The sequence below is a fragment of the Lepidochelys kempii genome, chromosome 2 (assembly GCF_965140265.1).
Source record: "Lepidochelys kempii isolate rLepKem1 chromosome 2, rLepKem1.hap2, whole genome shotgun sequence".
NCBI classification, from domain to species: Eukaryota; Metazoa; Chordata; order Testudines; family Cheloniidae; genus Lepidochelys; species Lepidochelys kempii.
In genome coordinates this window covers 251,373,770-251,397,716 of record NC_133257.1, presented here as the reverse complement: position 1 = coordinate 251,397,716, position 23,947 = coordinate 251,373,770, and positions in this window count along the sequence as shown.

The window sequence follows — 23,947 nt, the reverse complement described above, 5'->3', positions numbered from 1 at the left end:
GTTACTATCTATTTTCATGAGTTTAAACAATGTTGTTGCAGAAATTACCAAATAAATATGGGTCCCATTGGACAAGAGATATACCTACTGGCCAGAGGCATATTAACTGATGAGGACCACCAAGTTTATTACCTCATGTAATGTTCTGGGGATGCCCCCACTAGGGTTCTGACCAGAACTTTGTAATAATAAAGGTCAACTTCCAGCTCCGATCAGCCCATGGTGCCAGCCTCCATCAGCCACCTGCATCTTTATGCTTTGTCTGATACTGCCGCTCATGCTTGGGAGGAGCTCCCTATAAACATCTGAAAAACTAACTCATTATCCTCTTTCAAAACCTTCCTTAAAACTTTCCTCTGTCATGAAGCCTACACAAAACTTGACAACAGTTAGGCTGCTCATGTGCTAAGACCACTGTCTATCATGCTAACCAATATTGTCTCATTGTTTCCTTGTGCTCCCCTGTCTGTCTGTATCCATGTGTGTCTCTTGTCTTGTAGTTAGATTGTAAGCTCTTTGGGGCAGGGCCTGTTTTTTTGTTCTGTGTTTGTATAACGCCCAGCACGGGTGGCCGGGGGGGAGGTCCTGGTCCATGCCTAAGGCTCCTAGGCACTACTATAATATCAGTAATAGACTCATAGACTTTAAGGCCAGAAGGGACCACCATGATCAATTCTAGTCTGACTTCCTGCACTTTGTCGGCCACACAACCTCACTCACCCACTCCTGTAATAGACTCATAACCTCTGGCTGAGTTACTGAAGTTCTCAAATCATGATTTAACGACTTCAAGTTACAGATAATACACCATTTACACCAATTTAAACCTGAAAGTAACCCAGGCCCCATGCTGCAGAGGAAGGCATAAAGACCCCAGGGTCTCTGCCAATCTGACCCAGGAGAAAATTCCTTCCCAACCCCAAATATGGCGATCAGTTAGACCCTTGAGCATGTGGGCAAAACCCACCAGCCTGACACCTGGGAAAGAATTCTCTGTAGTAATTCAGAGCCTTCCCCATATAGTGACCCATCACTGGTCATTGGAGATATTTGCTGTTAGCTGTCACAGATCAGCTACACGCCATGGTAGGTAGTCTCATCATACCATCACCTCCATAAACTTATCAAGCTCAGTCTTGAAACAAGTTAGGGTTTTTTTGCCCCCACTACTCTCCTTGGAATAATAACTATAATAACCAAAGAAGAAAATGCTCCAGAGAATGCTTCCTAGGTTTAACATTCAAACCAATGTGTGCTGTGATGGGACTTTGTGAGTTTAGGAAGTGTTGTGAGAATACTCATACAGTACTAGCATGATCATTAGACCTCAGTGCTGTGTACTTAGCTATCAAGTCTCAGTGTCCTGATTTAAGGAGCTTCCAGTAACCAAGGACACATTACCCTATTCCTTAAAATATTGTCACTGGACTTCCAGGAAATAAATTGTAATGCACCAGGAACTACATGCATGTGTGGGTTACCAAGATGCTGAGAATAAAATTCCAACCTACCTCTAAATTTTAGCACAGGCTTAAGTTGTCTATGTTCCTTCCAAACTTTATAGTAAGAGAAGTATCACTTTACTTTTCTTGTGTTCTAAAGAGTTCATTTTAGGTAATAGATCCTGCATTCCGGTAGCATAATCCCAGGAAGCAGTAACCGCAGTGATATAGACAAGGTACTATTTTTCTCAGTCATGATTTAGGTCACAGCTTCATCAGATTGGTTATTGCTATAGCAACCACAGCTTTTGCCTTTGTACAGAGACTTCTAACGGTATTCCACAAGGTAAAAGAAACATTCTGAAACATATCTGATAAACCAAAGCTATTAGGACATAAAGATAATCAAAGTAAAAACAAAAACAATTCACTCTTTCCTTAAAGATTAAAATGAGATCACTGCGAAAGAAAAAGGGTGGAGTGAATGAAAATAAATATAACCAGTGGTTTGTGGATTCTGGTAGAAATCAAATCATGGTACGGTTATTAAGGCTCAGAACACAAAGGACTCTTTCCTCTGGTACAGAAGGTCACAGATTTAACTCCTGTGAAGAGAAAATCCGAGCATACTTCATTTACTGTGGTACTGCACCAGCATAAGCACCTTTAATTATTTTAGTCTCCCCCTTCCTCACAGACAATGACAAAACCCTCAACCTTGTCAAGGAAAGTTATATGTATTACCTAGCTCCTGTAGGAAGCTTTATTTAGCCACCCTTGCCAACAGAATAATTTCCTTTGGAAAAATTGTCCCCAGATTGTCTCCTATTCATGTTTTGTCTCTGCATCTTTAAATTAACTCACTTCCTCTTTTCTCACTCACCTACTATAGGACTGTTAAAATGATAGTGATCTCATTTATTAAATATATTTAAAATATGTTAATTTTGAATTTAAAACTACAGACCCATGTCCATCAGGGAAAAGTTTTCAGTTGCCTTTCAGTTGGACTGGGATATGAAAACCAAGAAAGGACATAATAATTGATAATAATGACGAATAATATGTAGCACTTACTTAGAGTAGCATTTTTCAGCTTCAAAGTGCTTTACAAAATATTAACTAAGTAAGTCTCACAACATCCCTGTGAAGTGGGTTACAATTTCTGTACAGCATGGGGAAGCAAGGGCAAAGGGTTAAGTGACCTGCCCAAGGCTACATATTAAGCTATTGAGCATTTCCTGAGTACCATCGACTCCCACTGAAATCAGTTAAAATCAGTGAGAGGCAAGGGTACTCGTTGCCTCACAAAACATGTTCAGGATCTTGTAGGGTCAGGCCCTTCTTAAGATAGGACCATTACACTGGATGGACACAACTGTCTCCTGAATTTTCAAAGGTCACTAGGAAAATTTAAGCAGTGTGTCCCTCCCCAACCTCTATTGCTTGTACCTCACTTGGAAAATTTAGCACCATGCAAATTCGCTTGTTAAATGCTCACTAAGAATTCCTCCAAGCATTTTAAGCATTTGCTTAAGTCCATCCTTATTCAGCTACACATATGCATCAGTTCCTTCATAGAGTATAGGACTACTCACTGCTCGAGTCAGGGCCTTTGTGCTGTCCACTGTACTTTCTGCTACCGATAATCCCAACTCAAAAGCATATTGCGTCAAAATAAGTGTCATTGGATGGGGGCCTAAACTACTCAGTTTTCATAATAAAATGTCTCTGGACAAACAAATTGAGTTTTTCTGCATAAAAAGTGAAGAATCATAGAATCATAGAATATCAGGGTTGGAAGGGACCTCAGGAGGTCATCTAGTCCAACCCCCTGCTCAAAGCAGGACCAAGAAATGTGGATGTACAATGTTGTCGTCTCTAGCTTAGAGCTGCTTTCAGAAATTTGGCCATTTGAGTTTTGTTCGTTGGATCATATTTCATAAAACGTATTTGCTAATAACTCAGTCCTTTCAGCATTTGACTAATAAATAACTTTTTCAAGTTCAAGATTGACTGTATGTAGCCTACATAGTAACAGATACCCTAAATACATTTATGGCACTGAAACTTCTCTTCATGCATCTGTTACTTTAAGTTAATTAATCATCTATATCTATATCTTTTTTCCAGTACAATGATTCTAAACAGCTTCAGCATTGTGCAGGTTGGGTCCAAAATTGTTTTCCCAAAAGTTATCACAAGCTCCAATTTGCATTAAATTCAGAGGCCAGACAGAGTGCTTTTTTTAAATATGACTTTGTTCTGTTAACCCGCTTTTACAGCTTCCAAGGGTTAATGGCATACCTCCCCTGATTCATATATATCAATACTATGTTATCATTCACTTATTATGTCTTCTTCCTGAATTCAGTCAAGCATTATTACATTTCCCCAGATTCCGATTAATCCACTTCCATGTTAAAAGAACTGCTTGAAATGCAACTTTCATTAATATAAAGCAATACACACACTCCCATCTCTTTAAGGCAATGTGGTTGATTGCAATACATAATCAAGATTTCAAAAGCATTCTGCACCAAAGTAAGTATATCTGCAAGCCATTACCGAATTTTTGGTGCCTGTGTGTTGTTTGGAACCCATGCAAAAGGGTTCCTAAAAGGTGAGACTCAGGACTCTGAATCCTGAAACTAGTGGCCTTGGCAGTATATTTCTCCCCTGCAAGCAAACATACTCCCAAAAATTCAGGAAAGTGGACTGACAATTTTGACTAATCAAAAAAATTGCATAAGAAGCTTTCCAGGCTGCCATTAAGGTTCCATTAAAGTTGAAATGAACACGTCACCTTCGCTCTAACGCCACTTGGTGCACGTCCAGAATTTCAGCTGAAAACAGCCAGTTTCTGGCTGTTGCATCTGCACACCACCTCACCTTCTCCTCCCACAACAACCGCTGCTACAGTACAAAGATCACCACTGAAAAGTCCTCATTTGTCAATAGTTACCACACTGTGGTATTTGTGAGATGCCACACTTTTTCACCCTATACTGGTCTACTCTGACAAGTAATATCGGTATAGCTACGTCAGTCAGGGGGTGTGACAAAAACCACACCTCTGACCAATACAGCTATTCTGACAAAACCCCCAGTGTGGATGCAGCTATGTTGATGCAACAGGACTTCCGTCAACATAGCCAATTTCATTCCAAGAGGTGGTGGTCCTACCCAGACAGAAAACCCCTTCTTGGGTGCAGGCTGCATTTATACTCTGGGGTTTGCCAACCTAGCCAGGCCAGTATAGTCTATCAAGTGCAGACATACACTTAGAAGAGAAATAATGGCAGTACCTCCGACAAACCCAAATCATACCAACATACCTTACATGGTATGTTGATGGCAAAGCTGAGGAAAGAACCCAGAGAGTAAATCCTCAGCTGATGTAAATTGTGATCACTCCATTGACATCAATTTAATGTTCCCCTAGGCCAGAGCTTTGTACTTTACTCAAGTCTTTCATCCATACAACTTGTACAACACCTTTAATACAAATATGCAGAGCTTCACAGGGTTAAATAATACTGTTGTTTGTATAAGTGAAGCACTGTATAGATTAGTGGTATTATGAAATCTAAACAGTAGAATCAGAAAAGAGAAACTGAGAAGTGTTTGGTACAATAGAAGAAGGTAGTTGCACAAATTATCCCCACAGCTAACTTTAAAAACTGAAATTTCAAGCTAGGATGAGTCAAAACTATTCTGGGCTTGTTAAACTATTGTTTTAAATGTAAAAGCTTTTATTAGCTTAACATTCTATTTTAATCCACATGTGTAAAAATATGCATGCCTTCATTGCTTTGTCAAGATTGTGCACATTTTGCTCCTGACTCACAAGTGCACTGATCATAATGGATTTAATTGATATTCATGTGCATGCCATATTTACTTCTGTAGAGTTCCCGTGTAATTGAGCAATAGTTAATGGGCATTAAGGCTCTATTCACAAGAGATTACAAATGTGTGCCTATTGGGGAGCTTTTCCTGTGGAGTTTCCATGTGTCTGGGTAGGTCCATAATCAGCACACTAGTCATCACAAAGCACAGCTGAAATATGTGGCATCTTTCTAGTCTTCAGCCAGACGGAAACATAGTGCTCTTCCCCAGTTTGGACTGGGGGGGTGGTGACTAGCATTAGGGCAGAGAAATGTGAATCAGAGATGCTCGGCAGAGCTGTGTAAGACTTTCAGAAAAAGTTTCAAAGAATCTTGGCCAAGGTTTGCACCTCTTCAGTAAACCTGCACTAAATCTGGAGCTATCCCCTTACTGTCCCTGGCATCTACTTTATCCCTGACAGAGGCAACAAAACCTCCTGAATTTTTTCTGTCTTAGGAAGAGGCAGCCTTGTGGTCTCTATAGCTCTTCACCAAACTCCAGCTTCATTGAGGCAGATGGCTGTCCTCTTCCTGGGCTCTTGCAGGATCAACCAGCTGATCTGTTTTCCCCCATTTCCAGTCTTTGGAGATGGATGATAGACAAGGCAAGTCATTCCCCTAAATCCACAGGAATGATCCTCTTCTTCAGTAGGACCCAAAAGATTCCATTGTGTCTTTCTGTGGCTCAGGCTCTGGCAATATAGCTTACATATGGTATAGTAGATCTCATCATGAGGGAATCCAAAACACTTTACAAATTATATAGAGAGGAATCCCATTACTGCCCCACTGAAAGTCTGTCACTGGTGGTCTGCAATGCAGGTTAAAAGTGCAGAGCAACACTGTTCAGTGGTTTAGGACAGCAAGTCAGGGGAAATACTGCATCCAGCTCAAACTGTTGGAGGAAAATAAAGGAGATAGGACGTAACTCCCTGGGTTGGAATTTGCTCGGTCTATACTTTTTGCTGACGCATTTGTGGAAGGCTTGAGATGAAGACAGTGTGATGGGGTGTCTGGTCATTTAAGAGTTATGATATCATGGTGTTAGGGAGAGGGGAATGGATTGTGATCAGCTTCTTAACAGTGCTGAGTCATTGTCATATTAAATCGAAATCCTATACTTAGTGATTTTTTGTTTGTGTTAATTTCCTCCCAGTTTTCATGTTTTTGTTGCAAATTAATAGCTAATAACTGGTGTTGAATGGTGCATAATTCTGTGCATGATATTTATTGTGATTATTATTGTAATAAAGTACAACTCTCTGTAATCGTGTAGTGGAGACTATCCTTTCTTCTCTTGTTAATCTATTCTTTAAATTTACTCAAAACTGTGGCGTTCAATTGGTAGCTATTTTAAGGTGTGCTTTTAATCCATTTTTTCTGTTGCTGTGTTCAGCTATTTTTTAGGCTTGTCTTTTCTAGCCATCATCTGGGACAAGAACATCTTGCTTGTGAAATTTAAAGAATTAAAAATGAAAGCTTAAAAACAAAGAAAAAAGGAGTTCAAAGCAAAAGAAGAAAAATCCAAAGAAGCTCCATAATATCAATGTATTGAGTAGCTTTTTAAGAGCCACGTTAGAGTCCAATCAACTACAAATCCAGAGGACAAACCTTCAGTAGTTCCCACAGATCATATCTCTTATGTTAGGCAGCTCAGAATCACATATCTATCTCATCAACTCGCCATTGTCCAATCAAATCACAACAGGCCAAATGGCGTAGATGTTTAGAAATCTCTCTGCCTTTTGGAATTTACCAATACACATATATTCACATTATCAGATATATACAAAATGGATTCCGGTCCTATAACACTGTTGGGCCAGACTCAGTATGTACTCTGGCAAAATGCCATTGAGTCAAATCTTGATGTCCTTACTCCTGGTCGGATCCAAGCTGCTTTTCTAGTGCCCCAACCTGGAGCTGGAGGAGGCTAAGCTGTCCATCAGTGCAATCTACAACAGCTTTTAGGCTGCTCTAGTATACACCAGTAGTAACAGCTTTTTAGAAACTGCAATGCACATTGGCTAGGCTGCCTCCCACCCTTGGCATAAAGGTGCACATGGACTCTCTGCAGAGTAGCCATAAGTGGGACTAAGCATTTGTCCCTCAGTTCTCACTCAAGTCAAACACAAAAGAATAAAAAAATCCTGACAATAAAGAGTTGTACGTGTGTGAAAAAGCAGGCACAGGCATAATGAATAGTCACAAAATCTAATGTCTTTGCCGTGAACTATGGAAAACCTGTCTGGATACAGCAGCTCTGAGAGGGCATGGTTGGGACAACAGATATGTGGTAATTTTAGTTATATTACAGGATGGATAAGGAGTTTAGTTATATTACAGGATTTTAGCTATGTTACAGCTGCATTTGGAGTTTAGTGTTCTTTAGGGAGGGTCTGATTGTAGGTATAAACTGATTTACCTTCCACTTTTGACCTGGTGACAGTAAACTACCATTCCTTCCTAGGTAGGGACAGATATGATGGATTTAGATAAATTGGGTGGGTAGAAAAGGATTATATCTAATTTTCTGGATGTGAAAGCCATGAGACTTGCAAGAAAGTGAGAATTGGTGAGGTCTGTGGGGAGATATATATGAGTAGTTGAAGGGTGAGGATCTGGGTAGAAATTTAAGATTGGTTAGGTCAGTTATTTCTTGCAGACTGTCCTGGAAGCTCTTATTTGGACATATGGCTGTAGCAGTTGCATCCACTTGCTGGCCACCTTTTCGGGGAAAGAATGGTTGTCTGAGGGGAGTTCGGGCCCCTTGATCTCTTTCATGTTGGGAAACTAAGCAGCTCTAGACCAAAAAGGAGGTGTGGATAAGAAATACAGGATTTAATACTGGGCCTGCTAGTCACATCTTGGGTCCTTCACACAACCTTGAGATGCTTGCAGATAGAGATCCTGCTCTATATTCATGTTGTTATATACAAGGTCAATTCTGAATAAAATTGTTACCATCCATGATTTGATTCGGGATGAGGCTATGATATGGCATGCACAAGAATCAATTGTCTTCAGGACTATGTTGAGCCACTTGGAGAGTAGCTGCTGTTAAGTGGCTGCAACCCTTTCTTTCTCAGTCCCTGTGCAGCATGAATTAGCCACTTTGAGGGCTCTCTCACACAGATACCACCGGGGGCTGGTTTTCTGCTCGTCTTGTTCAACATGTGTATGAGGCTGTTTGGAAGGGTCCAATTCAACTCCCACTTTAATCAATGGAAATCTTTCCATTGACTTAAATAGGAGTAAGATCAGGCCCTAGTGGGGAAGAATGGGTTGTGATGTTTTCAGTAGATGTATACTTCTATCTCTTCCTACCATACCAGTTCAGTGGCAAGACTTAACCAGTGTCTAACAGAATGTGGCATGAACTGTGGCTAGCTGGTGGAGGCTCAGCCCAGCCGAGACTCAGATAGTGTTTATAGCATGAGGGAAGTAACTGGAAGAAATGGCACAAATTATAAAATCTTCCCTCAGTTAATGGTCTGCCATTTGCTTCTAAGGTTCACGGTCTAGGGGACTTGTTGAATCTCCAGTTACTTATAGCTATTCAGGGAGCAGCTCTTGTTAAACATGCAACCTTATTATATGCAGATCTGATAGCACCACCTATAGCTAAAGTTAAAGTTGATGGAAAAAATTTCAGTTGAACACATTTTCCATCTGAAAATTCAGTTTTATCAAAATATAAATGTTTTGAGGGAACTTGTAAATGTTGACCACATTTTCAATGGAAAAAAGTCAAAACGAACCATTTTGATAATGTTGGAATGGTTTATTTCAATAATATCAAACCATTTGTTTTGATAAGGTAAAAATGTTTCATAGTAACATTAGTGTTGCAAGTCATTTCAGTTTTACTTTTATATTATATTAAATATTATGTTAATATTATATAGATATTTGATATATAATATGCTGTGCTTAGTATTTTATATTATATTATGTTTTGACATTATCAAAACAAAATGTTTCGGTGGTTCAAATTTTTTGGCATTATCCTTCTGTAGGACGTTTCCAAATTTTGTTATTTCATTCCCATATGAATGAAAACCAATTTCAAATTGTCAGAATTTCCCACAGAATGGAAATTCCATTTTTCAGCCAGCTCTAGTGAAGGCTGCCTATCAAATTCCATGATAAAGTCTCTGTTTTCAGTTGCTCATAGTTATGCCAAACTTAAACTCTTTGGACTGAAATTTTCTATTCCAGGTGTCTGCTTCTGACTGATTTTCTTTTCTTTTCTTTTTTTTAAGTTTCAGCTAAAATGGTTCAGACATTTCCAAGATTGAGAGTAGGGAAAATACATTGTTTTACCCACATTAAAAAAACCATAAGTTTTTATAGACTCTCTTGTAGGCTTTGAAACTGGGACTTGACATTTGGCATCAGGAGTCACCTGCGTGTCAGGGATTTGCCTTTTGCTGTCCCGGTGAAAATTTGTCCAAATGTGGCCAAGTTAAAAGTCTCTGAAAAATAACAGTTCAGACACGCTCAGTAGCCAGCTGTTGGCAGCTAAATTCTCTGACACTTCCATGTTTGCTGGACAGGCTCCATCTTGGGGCTGAGCAAGACTTTCCCAGCACGTGCTTCTTCCAGCTGCTGTGGGGTAACAGTGGCATCGGGCACAGGACCTGAGAGTCCCTCTTGTGGACAGTCTCTCTTGTGCTCTCAATGGCTGGTGCCCAGGCAGGAAGGAGTGGAAGGAGGAAACAACCTGACTGGAATGCAGAGACTTGAGAAAAAGGGATGGCAGAGGGAGAGAGGCTTGGAGGAGCAGCAGGGAGGGTGGACAGGAGTAGAGGGAAGGGAGAGTGGACTGGGGTTATGTAGGTGCAGAAGGGAAGGTGGGAGCCAAGGCATGGGGCGGATGTGGAGAAAAGCAGCAGCAGGCAGACAGGAGCAAGGTGGATTGAATAGGAGCAAAGGGGGATGGGGCCAGGAGCCCTGATGTGGGTTGGATGGGGGATGGGACTAGAGCTGGGGTGGATGATAGAAGCTGGTCGGTGGAGTGCTTGGATGGGAGCAGGGGGGAGGAGGGAGGAGCCAGCAGGTTGGAGATGGATATGAGCTGGGATGGAAGGGCAGATAAGTGTAGAGATGGATAGGGACAGGAGCCAGGGATGAACAGGAACAAGGGGTGGGAGAGAGGGGACAGAGACAGGCTTGGGGGTCAGGAGCAGAAAAGTTTATAACTACAAGTGCACACTCCCCCCTTCCAAAACCTGGAATTGAGCCCACTAGTCTTGAGACTCTACATTCCTCTGCTCTCAGCAAATAGACAAAGTGTGTGTCTCATCCTCCTCTAGTGGGTGCTCCACATAGTGGATAACAGCTTCTTACTGCGACCAGTTACTCTGTTAGCTCAAGAGGTATACGTTTGTGCCGTGTATCTAAAGGTCTGAACCCTGCTGATGACTCTGGCTGGGGATCAGTATAATTCCACCTGGTGGAACCTCTCTCTCAATTTTTACATTAAATTAGGAAATGACATCTAAAAATCTACATTAAAAGAACATTAGGGTTGCCAAGTACGAGTTCTCAAAAGCTAGGAAATGCCCGTATTAAGCTTGACTGCGTATGATAATACACATGCACAATGGGCAAGAAGGTTACCACTTTTTCATCTGAATGCATGATTAGACATGCCTTTGCACACTCATGGATAGATCAGTGTGCTCAGAATAGGGCTATGCCTTTGCACCATTCAGAAACAGCAGTCAGTGGAGAATATAGCAGCTCAATTATTAAACAGTGTTTCCCACTGAGAGCACATTACATTGCATGGGCTTTACAGTACATTGGCTGCCAGTCAATTCCAAGTGAAGTTTGGGGCCTTTGCCCTATAAATGGATTGATTTAAGCTTCCTGCGAGACCGCCTTTCTCTGTGCACAATCACAACAGTTTTGATTAGCCAAGGGACTCATGCAATCAGTCTCCCAGTTAAAATGTAAGGCAGGTATAAGTAGGGTGAGCTTGGATCCTTGGCTATGGTATTTTCTTTCCCCCTTTGTTCAGCACAGCCCAGAATTGACCATCAGGACATGCAGGAAATGTTGCTTGTTCTCCTAGCTTTCCTTGGGCTTGGGGGTTAGGTGATGGATGGGGACAGGGAAGGCATTGATGGCAAGGAGTCTAACTTTGGGGGTGGGAAAGTCTTTTCCTCATATGGTTGATTAGGTACATTTTAAGTTTTGTGTTTTAAATGTTTCTGATTTGTTAAGGGCATTGAGTAAGTAGAAGTGGAAAAAAGTTAACCTGTATATTGCAGTAGTGCCTAAAGTCCATAGGTTGTTTTCCACTGTGTATGACATTAGTCACTATGGCCAATCCCCCCAAAAATAATTTACCTCCTTCTTTGTTTTGGTTTTTTTTTAAAGCAGTGAGTGACTTTCTTGTGAGAATTCATTGTGACCCTCAATAGTCAGTGTTGGTAACACAGCATATACCTGCACATGTGTACAGATGTCACCCATGAGTACAATGCTAAGTAGAAGCGAGTCATAGAGTTTAAGGCCAGAAGAGAACAACCAGATCCTCTAGCCTGACCTCTGTATATCACAGGTCACCAAACCCACCCAGCACCTGCACACTAAGCCCAACAACCAACCAAGTACATTCAACCCACTCATTGTTGAGGGGAAAGCAGTGGACGTGTTGTTCCTTGACTTTAGCAAAGCTTTTGACACGAGCTCCCACAGTATTCTTGCCAGCAAGTTAAAGAAGTATGGGCTGGATGAATGCACTATAAGGTGGATAGAAAGCTGGCTAGAGTGTCGGGCTCAACGGATAGGGATCAATGGCTCCATGTCTAGTTGGCAGCCAGTATCAAGTAGAGTGCCTCAAGGGTTGGTCCTCGGGCCAGTTTTGTTCAATATCTTCATTAATGATCTGGAGGATGGTATGGATTGCACCCTCAGCAAGTTTGCAGATGATACTAAACTGGGAGGAGAGGTAGGTACGCTGGAGGGTAGGGATAGGATACAGAGGGACCTAGACAAATTAGAGGATTAGGCCAAAAGAAATCTGATGGGGTTCAACAAGGACAAGTGCAGAGTCCTGCACTTAGGACAGAAGAATCCCATGCACCGCTACAGACTAGGGACCGAATGGCTAGGCAGCAGTTCTGCAGAAAAGGACCTAGGGGTTACAGTGGACGAGAAGCTGGATATGTGTCAACAGTGTGCCATTGTTGCCAAGAAGGCCAATGGCATTTTGGGATGCATAAGTAGGGGCATTGCCAGCAGATCGAGGGACGTGATCGTTCCCCTCTATTCGACATTGGTGAGGCCTCATCTGGAGTACTGTGTCCAGTTTTGGGCCCCAAACTACAAGAAGGATGTGGAAAAATTGGAAAACGTCCAGCGGAGGACAACAAAAATGATTAGGGGACTGGAACACATGACTTATGAGGAGAGGCTGAGGGAACTAGGATTGTTTAGTCTGCGGAAGAGAAGAATGAGGGGGGATTTGATAGCTGCTTTCAACTACCTGAAAGGGGGTTCCAAAGAGGATAGATCTAGACTGTTCTCGGTGGTAGCAGATGACAGAACAAGGAGTAATGGTCTCAAGTTGCAGTGGGGGAGGTTCAGGTTGGATATTAGGAAAACTTTTTCACTAGGAGGGTGGTGAAACACTGGAATGCATTACCTTGGGAGGTGGTGGAATCTCCTTCCTTAGAAGTTTTTAAGGTCAGGCTTGACAAAGCCCTGGCTGGGATGATTTAGTTGGGGATTGGTCCTGCTTTGAGCAGGGGGTTGGACTAGATGACCTCCTGAGGTCCCTTCCAACCCTGATATTCTATGATTCTATGATTGTGACCCAGCACTAAGTCCTAGAATTGCTGGGAGCACCCATGCTTGTATGTGGGTATGACAGCAGCACTGATCGTTTCACCTGTGATTCCAGACAAGCCTTTCTTTAAACCAAGCCCATTTCAATTTTAATACATGAACAATAAATAATTCTGATTGCTTACAAGAGCTTTTCATCTACAAACATTAACTGATCCTCACAACACCCAGAAAGTATTATCCTCATCATCCCCATTTGAGACCATTAGAAACTGAAGCTGTGGTGATAAGTCCACTAAGGAAAGGTGGTTAAGGCATTAGCCCGAGACTCACAAAATATGGTTCAAATCCCTGCTCTTGTATTACATGACTTTGTGGGGGTTACTCCTGACCAGATAAGAGCTCTACTCCCATGTAGGCACTCAACTAGTCCCAGTTCTCCCCTTCACCCCCACCCTCTTCCTACCTAATTTAAATAGTATTTTTAATTACCTAGAGTAGATTATAAATATATTTATTTTAGAGTGTCAGACAATGGTATTAAGGTCAGGTAGGCCCTGATTCAACAATGCACTTAAGCTCTGCATAACTTTAAGTATATGATTTAATGGGACTACCCCACCATTGATGTTAATGGCACTACTCAGGTGCTCCAAATTAGGCATGTACTTAAGCACCTTGCTGAATCAGAGACTGAAGGAACATAGAATGATAAAAAATGCATTAAATGCATGAGCAGCGAGGTGCACGTGTGCTTTTGTGGGGAGTTTTGTCTTACATTTAGTGTATGCTTGAAGGGAATAATGAAGACAGTCTAGACTGATGGGCATTTGTATTGCCAGAACGACAAATACAGTATAAAAAGGATACTATCATGTCTCAATTTTTCCTTAAGAGAGGTTGCTGAGATTTTAAATTGGAGTGTTTGACCTATGTAACTTCAAACCATGTAACTTAGCAAAATATAAAATCAGAGTTTGTGAACTGGGCCAACAGATTATAATAGAATTATAACGGTAGGAGTTGAATACATTGCATAATTTAATACAAAATATAGTATCTAAAATATTTCTATTTTATCTACTTACCCACCTATGTATAAATGCTCATGTAGGTACTTTGTATATTTCTCTATCAATCACAGTAGCATCTGACGCACTCTCTTTGTGTGTGTGTGTCTTTGTGCAGGTGGCTCTATATATTTACACAGCCACACAAAGAGAGAGTGATATATACTTGTAGACATATACGCTGTATTTCATTTTGTTTTAAAACTACTTTTTTTAATGTATTTGAACAGTCCCACTAAGCCTTTATAAATAAGATGAGTGGATGGTGTGACAATAACAAACATTAAAATCACTGTTATTTAACCAAATTAGTTAAGTGTAATTCCAAAGCCATCATATTTTTTTAAATTAAGTTTGAATGTGACTTATACTATTACAAAGGACTCAGGGAATCTTTAATTTCATATTCCAAACTGGTTAGTCCTATTTGTTTGCTTTGAATCACTCATTTCAATAAGGTGAAAACTTGTGTTAATCCTCCATTCATCTGTTGCCTGGGTGCGTGTGAAATGAATCATGTGGACAAAATAAACCACTGGTAGCCGCAATATACTATTGTCCTTTAAGCTTCTTCAAGGGGCCTCTTCACAGGTACCAAAAAGCCACTCTAGACACTTCACATATTTTTGAAGATTCTCCCTTTTTTCACATAGCACATTACTCACTCATTGAAGAATAGCAGAAAACAGGCCTAAAATGAAGGAAAAGCTGAAGTAGGCCAAACTCATTTTCTACACATAGAGAGATAATTGGCACTGCAGTAATTTTGGAGAACTGAATTAAATGAATAAATTGTGACATGGGAAAAACTGAAAAGGACAACAGTTTCCTGGCTTGCACATAATTGTTACTTTGGGCAGCATTTTTCTTGGAGACCAATTGATAAAAGAGGACAAAAATGTTTTTCCCATTAATTGCTTTCAAACATTGTCCTGTTAAATGCCCAATTAAAAGGTAGAAGTGTGGTCCTCTTTTTTGCTTCTAATGACCACAGGTTGGGGGAAGGGGGCAAAATCAATTGCAAAGGCCTAGCATTTTCTTTTATGGATGTGGAATAAAAAGATCAATGGAAAAAGGTTCTTAGTTTACCTTAAACTAAAACAGCAGCCTCAAAGCCTGAACAACAAAGTGTGTGTGTGTAGATGCACATACAGTATGTACTGCATATTTTATACCAAATCCTATTTTATAAATTTACTAATATTTTGGTATATTTTATAAATATGATTATTGTGTGTATGCAAAATGTACAATGTACACACCTTATACCAAAACTGTTCCACAATTTAAAAAAATCACTGTCACAGTTAAACTTGGATTTGTGCTGGAAATGGCCCACCTTGATTATCATACACATTGTAAGGAGAGTGGTCAGTTTGGATGAGCTATTGCCAGCAGGAGAGTGAGTCTGTGTGTGTGGGGGGGGGGGGTGAGAAAACCTGGATTTGTGCTGGAAATGGCCCACCTTGATTATCATGCACATTGTAGGGAGCGTGGTCACTTTGGATGAACTATTACCAGCAGGAGAGTGAGTTTGTGTGTGTATGGGGGGGGGGGCGGTGAGAAAACCTGGATTTGTGCTGGAAATGGCCCACCTTGATTATCATACACATTGTAAGGAGAGTGGTCAGTTTGGATGAGCTATTGCCAGCAGGAGAGTGAGTCTGTGTGTGTGTGGGGGGGGGGTTTTGAGAAAACCTGGATTTGTGCTGGAAATGGCCCACCTTGATTATCATGCACATTGTAGGGAGAGTGATCACTTTGGATGAACTATTACCAGCAGGAGAGTGAGTTTGTGTGTGTGTGTGTGTGTGTTTGGGGGGGTGAGGGGGGCGGTGAGAAAACCTAGATTTGTGCTGGAAATGGCCCACCTTGATTATCATACACATTGTAAGGAGAGTGATCACTTTAGGTAAGCTATTACCAGCAGGAGAGTGGGGTGGGAGGAGGTATTGTTTCATGGTCTCTGTGTATATAATGTCTTCTGCAGTTTCCACAGTATGCATCCGATGAAGTGAGCTGTAGCTCACGAAAGCTTATGCTCAAATAAATTGGTTAGTCTCTAAGGTGCCACAAGTCCTCCTTTTCTTTTTGTCACAGAAGAGGCAGTTTATCACAATTTAGGGGTTTTCATTTTTTTCCTCTTCGCCAAATAAAAAAAGACATTGGAGCCACAGCCAGCACTGATGTAGCTCCATTGAATGTTAAATGGAGGTTAATTTGTCCCATTCACATTAATTATACTCCATGCCTGGGATCTTAAGGAGATGTCACTACCAGTCAATACTCTAAGCATTAATTACCAATCAGAATGGAGTTTTTAATACTCAAATGAAAATAGTTCATTCATTGGCAGTGGAACACCTTCCTTTTCTGGATAGAGCAAACACAAATCTAGCACGAACCATGAACAAACTTATGCTCAAATAAATTGGTTAGTCTCTAAAGTGCCACAAGTACTCCTTTCCTTTTTGCGAATACAGACTAACATGGCTGCTACTCTGAAACATGAACAAACTGGCCTTCTTCTCCATGTGGTTCCATCATAAATGTCTTGAATAAAAACCAGGAGAGACAGAAGCTGGCCGGCAGGTAATGGCAACTCCAGTCCTCAATGAAACTAGTCTTTTACAATATACAAGATGTTGAGAACCCTCTAGAGGGCAGATGTACCTCATCCATGATGTGGTATCCTGTGGCTCCATTTGGACTCTTCTGGAGAGGTTTAGAGAAAAGCATCCGATGAAGTGAGCTGTAGCTCACGAAAGCTCATGCTCAAATAAATTGGTTAGTCTCTAAGGTGCCACAAGTCCTCCTTTTCTTTTTGCGAATACAGACTAACACGGCTGTTCCTCTGAAACCTGTGACCACAGGGCTTCACTATTGTTTCTCTCTCCTCCATCTAAAGGTAGGTGCATGTGGAGCAGAGACTACGACCTGAGGATGAAAATAGTTCAGTGATCCCAGTGGTGGGGGCCATAGACAGAGAGCAGTGGCTGTGGATTAGCTCTGCAGCTCTTCCCCATCTCCCAGCAGAGTCCTCCTGAAACAAATGTTACTGTATGTTCACAGCATTCGCACAGATAAAAATATAAATACCCTTGCTGGAAGGTTGCAACATAACACTACTTTATTTCTTAGAATTCAGAGCAATAAAACACAAGCACCCCAAAACAGCGAGAGACAAAGCAGGCTGCTCCCTAGAACAGAGAAGCACAACTCACCTCACTTTACTATAGGCTAGCTGTTCTCAGACTGACTTCTGCAAGGCCCGAGTCACACACACAGGGAAAAAATAGACCAAAGTGTCCTTAAAATTTTTTATTGTATTCAATAGGATTAAAAAAGTTATGTGAACTATACCCCACACAGTGACTTTAAACGATTAGTTGAGTTTTGCAGAAAAGTTCCCTTTTGCTTTAAGACACTAGTCATTTACATTCAGCGCATAACGATTTTGCCCGATGAAGAGTTTCATGTTTTAACTTCAAAACTCACACACAAAACACATGTACAAGGGTAGAAATGAATAGCATATTCAAATATCAAAACAAAAGTAGGTCCGAAGAAATTTGGTCTAACAGTTTTTAAAATTCATATGCAACTTTAAAGTCTACATTGCAGTGCAGTGTCTCTTGTCTGGAATGTACAATGAGAACAGTATCAAAATGTATAGTGTCAGCAATAATATTTTATACATAATATCTTCCTTCTCTTTAGATAAATTAATTAGTTATACAAGTAAAGTAAAAAACTATTCTAAGAACATCCTTTGTGGGAGCATGTCTTGCTTGAGTCTGTAGAAAAAATTAACGAGGCGCTGTCTACACGTGGAATGAAATCCTGCCCCACTGATGGTACTGTTGGTACTAGTCAGCAGTTCCAAAGGTTAATTAACTTCACTATTAATTTTTTTTCTTATTTCTTGTCTGAATTTGTGTAAATTCAGCTTCCAGTCGATCTTGTTATGCCCTTTTCTGCTAGATTAAAAACCCCTCTGCTATCAGAAATCTCTTCCCATGTAGGTACTTGTAGATTATAATCAAGTCACCTCTTAAACTTCTCCATGATATACTAAATATATGGAGCTTCTTAAGCCTCTCACTATGAGGCATGTTTTCCAGACCTTGAGGCATTCTTCGGCTCTTCTCTGAAACTTTTCCAATTTTTCCTTTTGAAAGTATAGACACCAGTACTGGACATAGTATTCCAGTAACGGTCTCACTAATGCCATACTTTATAACTCTACTGAATATTATCTTTCTTATACATCCAAGGACTGCATACACCCTCTCAGCTACAGCATCAATTGGGAGCTCATGTTCAGCTGATTGTCTACCATCACCCCCTAGTCTTTTTCAGCGTCACTGCATTCCAGGATACTGTCTGCCATCTTGTAAGTATGACCTACACTCCTTGTTCCTAGAGCTGCATACCTCAGCTGAATTCATGGTGAAGAACCTCGTCTGATGTAAATTGACATAACACCATTGCCTTCAATGGGGTTGAATTCAGCAAAGTGTTTTTGACGTCAATGGAGCCACGTTGATTTATTCTTCTGGAGATCTGGTTCCAATATTCTTCAGTGAGAATATTAGCTTTACAAGCCATTTGTATTGTCCATCCCTTGCAGTTGCTGATCATACTGAAAGTTCATGTGCATTTTCTGTTAAAAATTGCAATAATGATACAGAATTTAAAATCTTTAATTTCCAAAACAATCACCAGTCCCTTTGTTTTTCAGGCACTGTTTCCAGCCCCACATGAGCTCCTTTAGAAGGTTGTACTGAAAAAGATGAGTGCAGAGCTCTGTTAAGCAAGCATAAAATGTGTAAATGTCCTGAAAGTCCAGCCTCAACTCATCATTAAGGTCTTCAGTGTCATCAGCTCCATTATACATTAATGATTCATCAGCACAGGACTGAAGATGGCTCAATTTACATGTACACTGTATATCAATAATAATCAGGGTGGATACTAAAAATATTGCATGTCCTTACCATTATCTCACTGGATATTATAGCTTCTCTGGGAATATAAAACAGATAATTTGTGTCCTCCAAGCAATTTATACAATAGGATTTTTTTAATGTCCCAGCTACTTTAAAGGAGAATTAGTGAAGGCAGTATGTTATCATCACTCACTAGCCATCAGAAGTTACGTTAAAATTGATTAAAGTATTACTTAACTTAAGTACTGTTGACCTATTTTCTTTCATACCTGTCACACACATCTATAAGATTAAATATACAGTAGGCACTATGCAAGGGAACAGAATGAAAATTTGGACTTTGGAACAAAAGGTAGTAGGTAGCTTCTAAAGTAGTAATGGCACCCTCAATATTTAGGAGATAAGTACATGAGGTAATTTTAACCTAAAATAGGTAATCTTGGATAATGGAAGTTTTCTTTCTCCCTGACTCCTATTCTGATTTCTCTCCTTGTATGTCTTTTCTTCTCCTTACTTCATTCTCCTCTTTTTTATTTCAACTGCTCCAATGTTTTTTTCTCTCTCTCTCTCACTCACTCACACACACACACCCTCCATTCCACTCCTCCTCCACCATCTCCTCCTTTTTTCCTGGGTGCACGAGGAAGCCTTGTTTTCCAGTGGACAAGGTTTCTGGAAATGCCAATTTGGTTGGAAGGAAAAATGCTCTTGAGCAGGGCTCAGTACCACAAAGGGCAACCAAAACCAGAAAATTACAGAGCTAACTTTGTGCTGCATTCAAGATTTCCTAGTGTTCCTGATTACTACAGAAATTCTCTCATAGGGGCTCAGATACCATGGGGATAAGTGTGTCATTAATAGTTACGGTCAGGATTTTCAGAACTGACTGGTGTCAGTGAGTGACTCAGTGTTTTGCTCTTCAACTTGAGATACCGTCTCAGAAAATATGAGGCATCCACCCTCTCTTTCTATCTCTCTATCTCAAGTTGGACACCCAAAAATGGAGGTATCCAGAAGCACTAGTCAGTTTTGAAAATGTTGGTTTAACAATAAAAAAGACACTGCTTCTCAGGATTCCATGACAGGCCATCTCTTATATTTCTGGAGCGAGCAGAGGAGATAGGTAGTTAGATGCAGAGGGAGCTAACAGACACACAGCCGTCTGCTGTGGTAGCTGTCTGAAAAACGGAAAGTGTGGAGGAGTGTGGGAGAGCACAGGGCCATCTGGACATTTAAAGGGACAGGACATCACATTCCTCCATCCTACTTTAAAAAACTTTCCAAGCATGTAGATATATATTATCATTTACATGGCTAACATGAAACAATACATAACCTAACTAAAAGTTGCAAGTGAACTATTGCAGACTCTTCAATTGCAAGAGATTATTCTGCCCCGGAATAGCAAATCACTGACTAAATATCTTCTAAGTCCAGGCGCACAACTGATTTTCATGCTGTTTTGGGATAACATGGTGATGGTGGTGCAGCTAAAATAACCTTCATGAAAATCTTCCAAAACATGAGATTGAAGTGATTTCAGAATGATCACTCACATTCCCCATTAGATACAACCATTATTCACAGATAATTCACATTGACATGGTATGAATTGTGTAAATTGGGGATTCTTTTGATCCGACACTGTACCCTGTAGTACCATCCCTTTCACAAGAGAAAGCACATAATCCTTAGCTATTTCTTTATTGATGTGGGTGCTCGTGATGGGCAACCTATCCTTCAAATTGAGATATAACACTTTGTCTGAAGTTTCTTTGGGCATGGCAGGTGCGACAGCCCATCAGCATTGCTGTGCCAACTGCTTTTATGAAATTGAATAGTATAGGAATAAGCTGAAAGTAGCAATGCCCATTGCTGCAAAGGAGCAGTAGCTAATGATGGAATATTTCAAGCCAAAAATGGAAAGTAATGGGTGATGATCCATCAGCAAGTTAAAATGTCTACCATACAGATAGGTATGGAACTTCCAAATTCCTAAGATGATGCTGAAAGCTTCTCACTCTATTTGTGCATAGTTCTTCTCAGGAGTAGTGAGTGTTTGTGATGCAAAGGCAATTGGTTTCTCCACACTATTAGGAAAAATGTGAGAAAGAACAGTACCAACTCCATCTGGTGAAGCATCACCAGCCAATTGCAATGGCAGCAAATCATCAAAATGTGTAAGAACTTTGGCTATCAGAAATTTCTTTGCTCCCCTTAAATGCACACTCAAGCTCTTTAGTCCATTTCTATTTTTTCTTTGCTTGTAACAGTTCATGTAAAGGTGCCAATACTGTTACCAGATTAGACAGAAAATTACCATAATAGTTAAGCAGTCCTAAGAATAAATGTAACTTGGGACATGATCTCTGGTGGTGGTACTTGAAGAACTGCCTTCTCTTTCTCTGGTGATTTCCTTAAGCCAGTGGCTTAATTACATGTCCAAAGTATTCAAACGAATGTTTGAAAAACTCAAATGTGTCTTGACATATTCTGAGTCCATGGTCTTTCAAACGTTGCAAGTCAGTGTTCAAATTTCAAACATGATCTTCTTGATCTTTCTCTGTAAGAAGGATGTCATCCAAATAGCACTGAACTCCATTCAGTCCCTTCAGAATTTCATCCATGGATCTCTGGAACAGAGCAGGTGCCAATGTGATACCAAAAAGCAACCTGTTGTGAAAAACCAAGCTTTTGTGTGTGTTGATTGTGAGATATTTGTGAGACTCCAGATCAATCTCCATTTATTGGTATGCACTGAGCAAATCCAGTTGGCTGAAACACTGTCCACCACTAAGGGTAGTGAACAAATCTTCAATACATGGTAGCTGATATTGGTCTGCTCATAAAAGTGGATTCAGTGTCACTTTGAAATCTCCACAAATTTGCTCTGCGCCATCCTTCTTGATCACTGGTTCAATGAGTGTAGCCAGTGACAAGACTCTGATGTTCACTAAGCAGTCCAAATCAGCTTCCAACAGAGGCTTCAGAGCATAAGGCACACCTCTGGGCTTGCAATGTTTCAGCTGATTGTCAGACTTAGCAGTGAGCTTCACTGATATGTTACTCATCTGTCCAAGCTCTTTTTCAAAAACTTTGGAGCGTCTGTCCAGTATTTCCTGAAAATTTCATGGTGCTTTTGTGATTACCTTGATCTCAGTCCAATTCATCTTGAGCTTCTCAAGCCAAGACCTACCAAATAATGGTGGATACTTTCCATCAATCACATATCAGCATACAATGACTAATTGGCCATCTAGTTGAACTTTCACCTGGAGTGTCTGGTGATAGGTAGATGCAGAAATCAGTGAAACAGTTCCGGTATCAAGCACCATTCTTGGATTTGAACTCCTTTGATCAAAGGTGGGACCCAGATGCTCTCTCTCACTTCAGCTTCCGATAACACATGTACTGTAGTGTTAGGTCTTGGTCAGTGTCACTAGAGCTCTTGTCTTTTTTCCACATTATGAATTCCCAACTTTCATCCTTTCTTAGGTTCATAGGTGTCTTCTTGGATGTACGGTTTCTCTGTGTTAATGGTTGTTGACCTGTGTGGCAGGTCACAGTGATGTGTCCTTTCTTCTGGCACTTTCTGCAAATAACCTGGCATGCCCCACAGCCCTTCTCAGCATGCGTAGTTTGTGCACAGTGGCCACATGGAAATTCCTTATGTTCCGATGGTCTTCTGTCACACCAATGCGGGAGGCAAACTTCTTGGTTCACACTAAATTCCAGAGAATCCTTCTCTGTCATATCCATTGCAACTGCTACTTCAACAGCCTTCTTGACTGTAAGCATTGATACAATCAGTAACTTCTTTTGGACCTGGTCATTGCATAATCCGAAGACTAATTGGTCATGCCAGGCATCACTGAATGTTTGTCTAAACTGACAATGCTCTAATAACTTCCTTAAAGCAGCAACATACTGCACTACTGACTCTCCACTTCCCTGACGTCACTGATGAAGTCACTATCATTGTGTTGTCATTGACGGGATAGGAGAAAAATGTTCCTGCATTACTGCAGTAATTGCAGTGTACGTGGCAGTTCCACACAGTGGGAGACAATAGGTCATACAGCACTCGGTATGCCTTCAGACACATCACTGTCAGCAAGGCTGAAACTCGTTGTCCATCTGGAATGGTGTTGCAGATTACAAATTGCTCAAAACATTCGATGTACACCATCCATGGTTTGTGGTTTTCATCAAACTCACCAGCTGCACGCAAAAAAGGTGCCAATTCTCCATTCTCCTGTTGGACTTCATACCTCTTGTATTGCCTTTGCCATGGGGAATTATGTTGTTGTTGTTACTGCACTATCTGGGCTTCAGCACCCTCTGCTGGCTGTGTGCTTACACACTCCTTTGTCTGTACTTGGTCTCCCTCTGCTGGTGACACACCCTCAATGCTGACTAAGCTGTTTCTCTGCCTACTTGCACATGGTCAGTCAAGCTGGATGCTTGCTTCCACTTCACTGCTCTGTTTGAACAATTCTGGCAGTAATTGCAGAACTCTTATCCTTTGTGTTATCTTTATTTTCCTATTTCCCCATCTCTAGCTGGCTGGCTCACAAGGTCCCAGCAGCAACAACAGCAGTCTGTCACCCTGTGCCTCTACATGGACTTCTGTCCCCATGTTTTACAGTATTATTTGCTTCCTTCTTTTTCTTCATCTTCTTCAGGCAGAGGCAGCACTGGACACAATACATTTTTCATCATCATGATTATACTTCTGGAGCCAGCAGAGAAGGAGATAGACAGACAGACAGAAAGAGACACAGAGAGAG